Here is a 10,722-nt window from a genome sequence, read left to right as displayed (position 1 = left end):
GGTGTGGGAGTTGGCAKGCGATTTGTCTGGTTCTGCTGCAAACACTGAGATTAAAAGAGGAGCCTTAAAGGGTCCTTAAGAGCTGGCTTTGGCGGAGGAGATGAGCCCACATGATTGCTCCCTGCCTGCCTCAGAGCAGGCTTGCTTGAGCCCCTTTCCGCTGACGTTGCTGCCCGACTTCGCGCTGGAGCAGATACGGAGAGTGCACAGTCCTTTCCATCAGCTCTGCCATTTCTAAAGGCAGGATGGAGAGCGGGAGGCAGTAATGAGTTAAGCTGCTCTCAAAGGATTTGCCAGAGGATGTGTACCTCTTCCCCTGGTGTTAAGAGAGGTTTTGCTTTGTTCTGCCAGCAGCGATAACCACACAGGCRATTGCAATCTGATGTTCCCCGAGTTCATTGTTCTTCCTGTCCGGGGTAGGAGTCGGTGCGATGAGTAATGCCAAGTGGGATGCTGCTCCATATGCATGAGCTCCGGTGGGCACCTTCCCCGTGGCGTGCCCTTTGTTCGGCTGATGGGCCGTTGGCCGCCCACGCCGGAGGGGTGTCTGTCACAGMAGCCAAAAATGCAGCCGAGGCAGGGACTGCGCCTGCGCCAGGTGAATCTGAGTTAGACTGAAGTTTGGGGGAGAGGACTGCATTGGAGAGCATCAAAATGAAAACCTTGCAGGTCTKGTGTCGCTTTGGTTTCCATCAAAAGCATAGAGAGAACCTCTGAAAATCGATCTTTAGGGCACAAGCGGGACTGAAAAGATGAGGAAATCCTTGGGCTGGTCACTTGGCAAGGGTAAAGCTCGCTTTGGTGTGGGTCAAGCAACAGAGTGAAGGTTTGACTCAGCACCAGGGCTGCCAAGTCTTCTGGTTGTGCTGCATCCAGCATCCCTCTCCATTGGGGGCTATACTTAAGACTGATTAATTTGCCCACCTGAGCAGTATTCCCTCTAATTGACTGCACCTACAAGAAAACAAACCTGTGCCAATCAATAGAGAAATAATTTTGCAAATTGTGACCATAAATCATTCAGGTTTGGTGTGTGCGCGCTCAGGTTTGTTAATGAATAAAACAAACAGAATCAATTTTCTTTATTAAAACACAATTGTTTCATGTGTTATTACTTTAGGCAGGCGGAGCGAGGAGGGGGACAGCGGTTGCTCATTGCCTTGCTTACTGGGGGCTTATTGCACTGGGAGGTGATGGGGGCCCAGCCGGCTCCGGCCGCAGCGTTGCCCGCTGTGTCCTTGTGTGTGTGCGTTGCRCAAATGGGCGCGCTGTGCCGAGCTGTGCGTGCCCTGGGCAGGCAGCGTGAGAGRAGGGAGACGTATGCCCTGCCAGGCAAGTGTCAAGGGGTATTAATTAGCGGCATTACTGYGGTATTTCCCTCTGCAAGGAGGAGATAAGAGTCGGGTCCCGGCGCCTGTGTCGATGCTTTGTGCCGCTGCTGTTGTCACCGATCGCTCATGCCGCAGCCGGAGGTGGGCATGGGCTTTGGCGCTCAGCCTGGGGACGGGAGCCAAGCAGGCTGTCCCACCTCATCCCGGCCCATGATTTTGGGTGCCCTGTGCTTCAGGTGGCTCGTCCCACTATTCGTTCTCCCTCCTTGGTCTCTAAACATTTTATTGCAGCGGGAGCTGGAATTGGCCAGGGTGATCAAGGTCTCGCTCTGTCCCAGGGTCTTTGTGCCTCAGTTTCCCACCATCGAATGGTGGTGACATTCCCCCTGTAATGGGCTTCCAGTATAACCCTGGTCCAGCGGGGTTCTGGCTTGCAACTGGGCATCCAAACTGCTGCCCTACGAGTGTGATAGGTGGAAATTAGTTCACTATTCCATCAACAGCAGGAGAAAATGAGGGCTACTTTGCCTCCTGATTTACAGCCACTCTGCCAAGGAGCAGAGCTGCTCTGGGTCATTTGCCTTGTGCGATGTGTGATAGCCGCCTCTGAGAGCTGCGCTGGTGCCCAAAGTGTCTGTTTAGGGAGTCCCATCTTTTTATTGATTTTTGAATAGTACAAATGAACAAATAACAGTTCAACAATAAAAACAGGAGGATAAATAATTTCGTACTTGGCACGCTCAGCAGAACGGAGCCGAGTGAAATGCAATGCAGGCACGCGCCCGGAGAAGGTCAAGTTTTTAAATCTAAACTGGAGCTAAGTAAAATATTGGCTAACTAACTGGATTCCCAAGCTCATAAAATGTTGATAGTGCTGGATGTCGGCTAGAATATATCTCCTCATCTTTTAGACAGGGAGCTGGTGCTTTCCTTCATCTCCCCTCTCTGGGGAAACTCTCCTCTGGCTCAGGCAGAGGCAGGGAGCAGGCGAACGGAGCCTGTCAAGTGGCTTGTTTTCCTCTGTGCTGGCAGGGCAGAGCTGGAAAGGTCGCTAGGGTTAAGAGCAGCCACGAAAGCTAAGCTACAAGCGGCGCTTCAAGTCGCCGTGCTTTGATTTCTTAAGCTAAGCTGCCGGCCGGGACTGCGCTGGAGGATGCTTGGGAAGCGCAGCCCTGCCCGCGAGCCTGGGGAGAGGAGCTCGGGGACCACGCCAGTGCCTCGCTCCCTGAGCACGTCCCTGCCTGCACGACAGTAAGGAGGCAGGGTGCAGGCACAGGTCTCCTTAGCTGAGATGTGGTGTCCTCCTGCGGTGTAGGAGTGGAAGGGCAATCTTGTAGTTAATGCCCCAGGTGGGACTCCCTAGGGTTTCTCTCTGGCCTGGACCACCTATGAAGCCTTGGATGCTGTTGTAGACCAGATCTTCCTGCTATGTCTATAAGGACATGATAAACCCAAGGGTTCAGCGTGATGAAGAAACCAACTCATCCCTGGTGATGCCCGCTGTCTGCTCTCTGCCATGGTGGAGTCGCCGGCTCCCTGGGAAGGGCAAGTCTGGTACCCGAGGGACCCGCCACCGCACATCTGGCTTCTGAAATGGTGCAAGTGCAAGAGCTGCAAATCACAGAGCCTGCAAATCTGCAGTCTGGGGGCTTAACCAAGCTGTTCCTGTAATACAGAAAATAATAGTGCCTACCACAGAGGGGTGTGGAGAAGACAAGTCAGTTAATGTTCATGCACCACTTTGAAACAGAAAAGCTTTTGAAGTCGGGATTTGGTTCTTTGCTTTGCTTTTCTTTATTCTTTGTTACTTTCAATGCTCTGTGAGGAGCGGGGCTTAGCGGTGTGCCAGTATCAAGGTCTGATGGCCTCTTGCTCCCTGGGAGAATTACGTTCTCCCTCGATGGCTTCACTTCAAGGCAGCATGTTCTATTGGTATTCTTTGTATGGCATTTGTCTTTTACATAGTGCATTTTTTATTCAAATAATGGTATTGATCGTTGAAAATGTAATGGAGAAAATAAATGAAAACAAATAAACACCAAAAGATTTGTACTAAACTTTTTCAAGGTCTGGTTCTGAAAGTCAAGTCACTGTGTCTTCTGTAGAAGCAGTGACGAGTGATATAGCTGGCATCTCTCCTTCACAAGCACGTAGTTGTAAGCTGCATACAGCAACAGAAGGGGTATAAATAAGCTAATGGTTGGGACAGCCACTTGCAGTCATAACTGTGCACGGGCTACCACAGTTACTGCGATATCCTTGCAAATATACCTAGCAAACAGAGTATTGCACCAGCTCAGCTAATGGGGGAGAAGATGAACTGTTGCATCTTCTTGCAAGGGTCCTTTGCATGGTCTGTTTGGCTTGATTCGGCCAGGCTTTCAACTCTCAAGATCCTGTGAAAGATTTAGGTTTGCATTTTGGGTCATGGTCTATCTTTTATCATTCATTTACTTATAGCCTAGCATAACTGAGCCGTGCTTTTGCATGCGATGCCAGGAATGCAGCCATTAGTTTGGAACGTCAGAAGCCTCATACCCATCTCTCATACGGTTTGATCACTTCAGCACAGGATAGTAGTACAGGTTTAAAAATTACTAGCTCTCCTTCCTAGAACAGACATTTCACTGATATTTGTTGCTCCTCCTGGAGTCTTGTGGTGAGGTGAAAAATCTCGTTTTTTGTTGGAAGTATTTCCAGGCCTTTTGGTTGATGTGAATGCAAAAGACGTTACCTGAAAACAGTTCAGAGGCTAAGCCCGAGGGCTTGCTGAACTGAAAAAGAACAGCTTCCTTCCTCCTCACTCCTTTCAGACTAAACTTTTTCTGTTCGATTAAAAGCCCACCCAAGAAACAGCAAGAGTGAAGTCTCCATCCAAAAGCACCAGCTTTTTGGTGGTTTTTCAGCTAACCAGCGTTTGGGGACATGCTTTTTGAACTCGGTGCAGAGAGGTTGCCTGGCCTTTGCCAGCAAACCCAGCAGCAATGGGGACAGCACCGCCGGTGAGGAGCAAACCCCCCAGCGTTGCACTCGGTTCCTCCCTAAAATGCAGTCCCTGGCCACGGGGGGGGGTGTGCGGTGGCGCTGGGAGCTGCTGTCCTCTGCGTCAGAGGTGGCCTTCAGGTGGAGGTGTGCACGGCGAGTGATGGAGAGTCCTGGGGGAGCCGGCCCGTCGCAGCCGACAAGATAATGAACTGCCAAATAAAGAGAGGGAGAAGGAGAACTCCGTGATAAATCCGCCTTTCACGCGCTGCGGAGGAGACGGATAAACTCTCCCTCTCCTCCTGACAGAGGGATTTTTCTCTCCCCAGTGCGCTGGAGAAGGTGCGGAGAGGACGTTGTTGCCCTTGCTGCCCTCATCCGGCGCTGGCGGGCTGCCGGCTCGGCCGTCCTCCCGTGCACCGCGTCCCCTCCGCGGGCTGCTTTCCCTCCAATGTTGCTGCGTAACTGTGTCGAGCCCTCTCGCTCGGCTCGTGACGGTGTGTTTTGAGGCTGTCATGCTCCGGTTTCCCTCCGCTGCCGGGGCGGGTGGAGGTCCTTCCCCCCTCGTTGTGCGCCTGCATGCCCCAAGGCTTGGACCTCAGCCAAGCTCTCCAATCCGTACCTGGCTGCCTCCGTTTCGGCCATCGCTCTCTACGGGACACCATGCACTCCTAAATTTTCATGGAAATGGGTGGCACGCGTATTGCTTGTGATTTCCTGTGCTTAAACTGCTGGAGCCAGGCAGGAGTACTGGGGGCCTGGGTTTGTGCAGCCCCAAGCACACGAGGAGGGAGCCTGTCCGGGATAATCCCCGGTGCAACCTAACAGCTCCCATCCCATTTCTTTCTAATTGACAACTTTTGCTAGCTGGGAGCCAGGAAGAAATGCATCCGAGGGGCTTCTGGTCAATGGGGAAGCACATTAGCGGAGCGATTGGAGGCAGGGGGCTGCGGAAGGAGGGCTGGGATGTTTGGGCGAGGAGCGTGGGGTGCTTGCGGAGTGCCGTTGCTGCGGGTCAGGGGCACGGCGCGGTAGCAAAGCGGTGGGAGACGTAGGGCAAGGCGTGAGGTGCATCTGCAAAACAATTTAACGTCTGGGCGCCCGGCTGGAATAATAAGGGCAGCTGCGGGTCAGCGTTGAGGTGCACGGGTGGATCCGAGCGATGCCCGGAATAGCGCTATTAGGGATGTCCTGCAAAGCGTGACTGAGCGGTGCCAGCTCACCCAAGCTGGGGGATCACACGGGCTCTTTGCTCTCCCTTGGCCTTGCGTGGCAGCTCAGAAGAGGTCAGACTCCTATTTTCAGTGGGCTCGTTCTTCTAGTCCTTTTCTATGTCTGATTAATAAATCATGAAGTATGCCCAAGTCTCCCTCTGTCCCCACCCAAATACAAACATTCCCCATCACCGCCACCTTGCAACTAGCAAAGCTGCTCCCTCTGACAATCAATTACCCTCCGGAGATGAAATTATTGTTTAATGGCTTTTGGAACAGGCTCCTGCTCTGACATTCATCACAATCAATAATGCATCAGCAGGGACAAAAGAAATTACCTGCCTCCTGCTAAGTGAAAGAGTCCATTTGTATTCAGCGCAGCCCCTTCACGCCCACTGAGCCTGCAGCCGCAGGTGGATTGCGTGGGGGACGGTGCGGGGGGCGGCTGCCTCTCCGATGAACTCTGGCGGCAGCTCGAGCAAAGTTTCCTAAAACTTCGTCTTCTGGTGGAACTGGCAGGGTCCAGGGAGGGATGAGGGCCTGGTAGTCAGGAGAGGAGTGTTTCTGCTGCTCGTGCCTTGGGGTTTGTGCAGTGCCTCGGTGTGCAGAGAAGTGCAGGATCTATGGTGTGTTGGGACGAGGGCAGTCCTGGCAGTTGGCTAACAGCAGCTCTAGGTGCATCGAGCAGCCAAATGTAATGCTAGTGCAAGGGATGTGTTTGGGCAAGACTAAGGTGCGTTAGCAGGGCTGTGTGTGGTCCCCACGACTGGGAGATGGGAGGTTTGCCTAAGGACAGAGGAGCTCCTGGGTGGAGGATGTGGTTTTGGAGGGACTTTTTGAAGCATAAGACCAGGTGTAGACTGTATCTCACTGAAAATACAGCAGTGCATAGGGGTGACTCTCACCAGGCAGCACATGATGGAAAGCTTCGCTGCAGGACTAATGAGAAAATCCACTGGGTGGAAGCCAAAGGCGTTCGCTAAGGTGGATGAGAGGTGGGTGGCAGGGCTGTAGGTGCACCTGGAGGGCTGGAAGGAGCTAGGGACAGAGGGGATGGAGCTGCTGTGGGACCGGCCGGGGCTGCTGGGTGAGCTGAGGAGGTGTCAGGTAACCCCGAGCATGGTGGTAGCACTATGGCCTTGGGCAGCTCCAGCTAGGAGGGGTTGAGTGCATGTGGGGACCTGGGAGCCAAGGCTTTGCCGTGACCCCCCGGCTCCTGGGAAAATCTGTCTGTGGTAACCATAGGCTAGAAACATTAATCTGCAGAGACGGAGTGATTCTGCTCAAGCCCAGATGCTGCACCCTTCTCCAGACGGAGGCTGAGCCCCTGTGTTCTTCCCCAGCCTCAGCACAGACCTGAATGTAGCTGTGGAAGAAGCTCATCTGTTGAAGCTGTGTTTGTTATGGTGATGAAGAGATAAGGGCTCAGGGCTGGCAGGTCTCTCTGGGGGATTTGGGCAGAGTGTTGATGCTGTCTGATCCTGTCAGAGTTTTTCCAATGCAAGATTTGGTTCAGGAGAGTGAAGAGCTACAGCATGAGAGAGGGAGAAGAAAGGACCGTTGCAAACCTCGTGCTTCTAAGCAGTGACATTAAGCCTGGTCTGGGTTACTTTGCAGGCATCCTCTCCCTGCAGGGATCAGAGTTCTTACCATGGCCATGGTTTGGTCCTTATCTCAAATAAGGCAGGAGGCTGCTTTGATCTTTGTGCAAAGCTAAGAGGGCAAAGCGTCCTCTGAGGGTTAGCTCTGATCTGACGCATCTCCCGAGGTGTGGTGTGATATCAGCATGTCCCTGCAAAGGGAGCGGTGTGATCGATGTATCTGCAATGTGAGCGGCGTGTCTCTTAATGTGTCTGCAACCCCGTGTGCCTGCAGCGAGGCCGGCAGGTTATTAAAGGTCCTCTGCAGGAGGACCACGGGGTTCAGTGTGCACTGCAGCGGCGCTGGGGAGAGCGCTGGGTCCCAGAAATCCAAACTAAACCAGTTGTTCCCGTTGCTGCGGACACCCAACTGGCTACAAAAGTTTTGCTTTTTCCATCTTTTGGCACAAAACCCAAATACTCACTAGTCAAAGGCTGGTCCTGGTTCTGCTCTCCTTAATTTTACTTCCCAGGTGCTGGGGCTGCGGTGTACACTTGAGCAAGAGCAATGGGAATCGGCCGCTGGCCCGTGACTCCGAGTATCTCGTGGTGATTAGGGAACGTTATTCTTCAAGCGGCCATCCCAATTAGTGATTAAGTGGTGAGCCTCATCAGCTCAGCAGCTTGAACAGCGCTTGCATTAGAGCCACTTGATTGCTGTTGTTTGTTTTACCATCTCAGCTGCTTCTTTAACATGCCCTAAATATAACTACGGGAGCCTGGAACAAGACAGTGATAGATAAAGCGAGACCAGGTGTGTCTGGCAGGCTGCGCCAGGAAGCGTATGAAGGTCCCAGTTCCTGCAACGGTTTGAGCAAGGTGGGTGCCTGCAGTTGGACTCTGGTGAAGAAAGCCCCATTCTCGCCCCATCCTTTCTTTTATTGCTTGAAAAGAGACAGACCTTCCATAGGGAGCACGTTTCCACAAAGAGCCTAGGAGTTTGGTAGCCTTTAGCGCTTCCCTTTATGAAAATGGGCTCCTGCAGGAAGAAGGTGTATGACCAAAAGCATTTCTTAATTTCCTTGGTTTGGTGCTTGTTTTGGTTTATGGTGGGGCTCTTTGCTAATTTTGACAAACAGGCGCCTTTTCTTGCATCAGAGGGATAAGTTTCGAGAGCGTCTCGTGTGGTCTTGAGTAGCCCTAGGGCACCTTTTTGTAAGGATGGTGATTTGAGTTCGGAAGAGGCACGAGGGCTCCGCTTCCCTGTTCAGCTCGAAAGGTGAACAGCTGGAGTCGTATCGTGGTTTTCAGGAGCACTCCTTGCTTCGTTGGCAGGTGGTTAATCAAATGCCAACACTTCCTAAAGATCAGGTCTCGGTTTATGGTTCCTGGGCGGCACTAAGAGCATCTCGAGCGAGGAGCGAGCAAACGCTGAGGTTGGAGAAGAGGAGAGGAGGCAAGGAGACGGGCAAATGGGATTCACACAGGCACCGTGTTTAGCTGTAATCTAACATGACTTTCCCCTCTGTTGGCAAAGGGGCGCACGTGATGTTAACATTCATTATCGTGTCATATTCGATTGACTGCCGGAACGTATTACGCGTTCTCCCGTAACGCGCTGAACGCTGACAAAACCCACTCGCTCGCTCCGCAAAGGTCTGCGCCTTTGAATCGTCGCGGCATGACGGCGAGGCGAAAGGCCATCGATAYAAACGTGCCGAGCGTCGGGAAGGGGCAGAGGGCTCCGCGCGGGGAGGGGGGAGCGGGACTTGCCGCTCGGCGGGCGCTCCCTTGGGATGCTGCTGCGCAAGGATGGCCCGTTTGCGAGGAAGGCGTCCGCAGGGTGCAGCGGCGGCAGCGATAACGCTCGCCGCGCGCACGCGTGTTGTGTGCCTGCGTGTGCTAGTCGGGCGTTAACTGGACTGCGGATGTGACAAGCGTGGAGCAGTGCAGGGGGGTGACGCTGCCATTCGATTCCTGCGGCTTGGTAATCATTGGATTCCTATTTTTTTTAACCGATGTCACTGGGTGTTTTATGTGGATATATGCATACACTTAAATATAGATACCAAGTTTCCTTCTGAGACTTGCCTAACTCAGGAATAAAAGCATAATGCTTCTCCCACCGGTTGTTCCTTCAACCTGTAGCACCTAAAGGCTTGGCTTTGGTCTCCAAGTGATCCAAGTGAGTGGTAGGCAAGCGGGCCAAAACCCCCCCAAATCCATTCTGCTGTCCCCCCTGTGATGCCCAGTAAAATCATCTTCCCCTCTTTTCTCCTGAAGTGATGTTTCTGCAACTTTATAAACTTTGCCCACTCTATCGATTGACTTAGTGATTAAGCTGTTGTGTCCGCGCTGCCGTATTTGTGGTGTTCAGCCATCATTTTTCCACAAGATCATAAAAGGATTTTTAACTGTCATCCGTATACCACATATTTGCTCCTAATAATCAGTATTGATTTTCTCATGATATCATATATCTACATGCCATGCCTTATTTGTTGTAAGATTAGAATCTTGATGAGCTTATAATAAAAAGCACATTTTCGCCATGTGCGCGCGCACGCACAACTATCTTGTTAAGGTAATTATCTTGCTTTGCTGGCGGAAAACTTCAGTCAAGCCCTGCAGCTGCAAAAAAAGAAATCCAGCACTGGCCATTTCTCTCTTGCTTTTAAGGTCGACTCTCATTAATCCTGGGAGAGAGAAATACCCTGGCCCTGGGGAGCAGTTCAGGGAGCTGGGAATCCTCCCACCTTCCCACAGCCGTCTCGGCTTCTTGCCACCTTGCAGTTGTCTTGTACGTGCGATACGGTCTTGGTGAGACGTTGGCTGCTAGACCTGGTCTGTAAAGGCTTTATAAAAGGTCTCCTCTCCAAGAGGAGACTCGTTTGCACGTTTGGCATCGCTGACGCTGAAGCCTGCTGGAAGTTGGTGCTCCTGGGTGCGGGTTTTGCAACGGGGGCCACCGGCGTGCTGTGCCAAATGGGGTAAAAGAGCTGAGCTGCTGTCGTGAAAAAAATGCTGCGTTTCGGTGGAGTCTGCGCTGTCATTTTGTCTGCATGATTTTGAGTCTTCATATGACAGCTGAAAGATTTGGACAGTTTTTCATGACGTTTTGGAAGAGATGCGTGCGTTCTGCGAAACCTGCTGACTTGGCCAACCTAGCGTTTTCCACTGCTCCGTTAGAAAACATTAAACCGGGTCTCCTGGTCACATTAAATCCATCGGTGCCTTGAGGCCAGGCAAGAAGCAAACTCCGTTCTGCTAAGCAATAAACACAAGATAGTTACACCATCCTAAATATGTGGCTAACATGTTTTGCGCAGCGTTATCTGCCTAAATAATAAATTGTATTCTTGCGTTGTTTTTACTTCAGGGACCTTAAAGCTTATTACTGTTTTTGGCCAGAGTATTCTGCTGGTAGGATTTGACTGGAGACAAACTCCGGTTTCCTAAGTAGGAAAAGAGAAGCCTGTAGTGGTAATAAGGTTTTGTACAAGGGCATACAGCAGAGAGGACGTTAAAACAAAAGGTGATTGAATGGAACTGAAAACGTCCCTAAGAAAATGCAGGGTTTTACCCAAACTGTTGGAAGAAGTCGATTTTCCTATT

The sequence above is a fragment of the Apteryx rowi genome, unplaced genomic scaffold (assembly GCF_003343035.1).
Source record: "Apteryx rowi isolate R43461 unplaced genomic scaffold, aptRow1 scaffold_33, whole genome shotgun sequence".
NCBI classification, from domain to species: Eukaryota; Metazoa; Chordata; class Aves; order Apterygiformes; family Apterygidae; genus Apteryx; species Apteryx rowi.
This window is presented reverse-complemented; position numbering follows the sequence as displayed.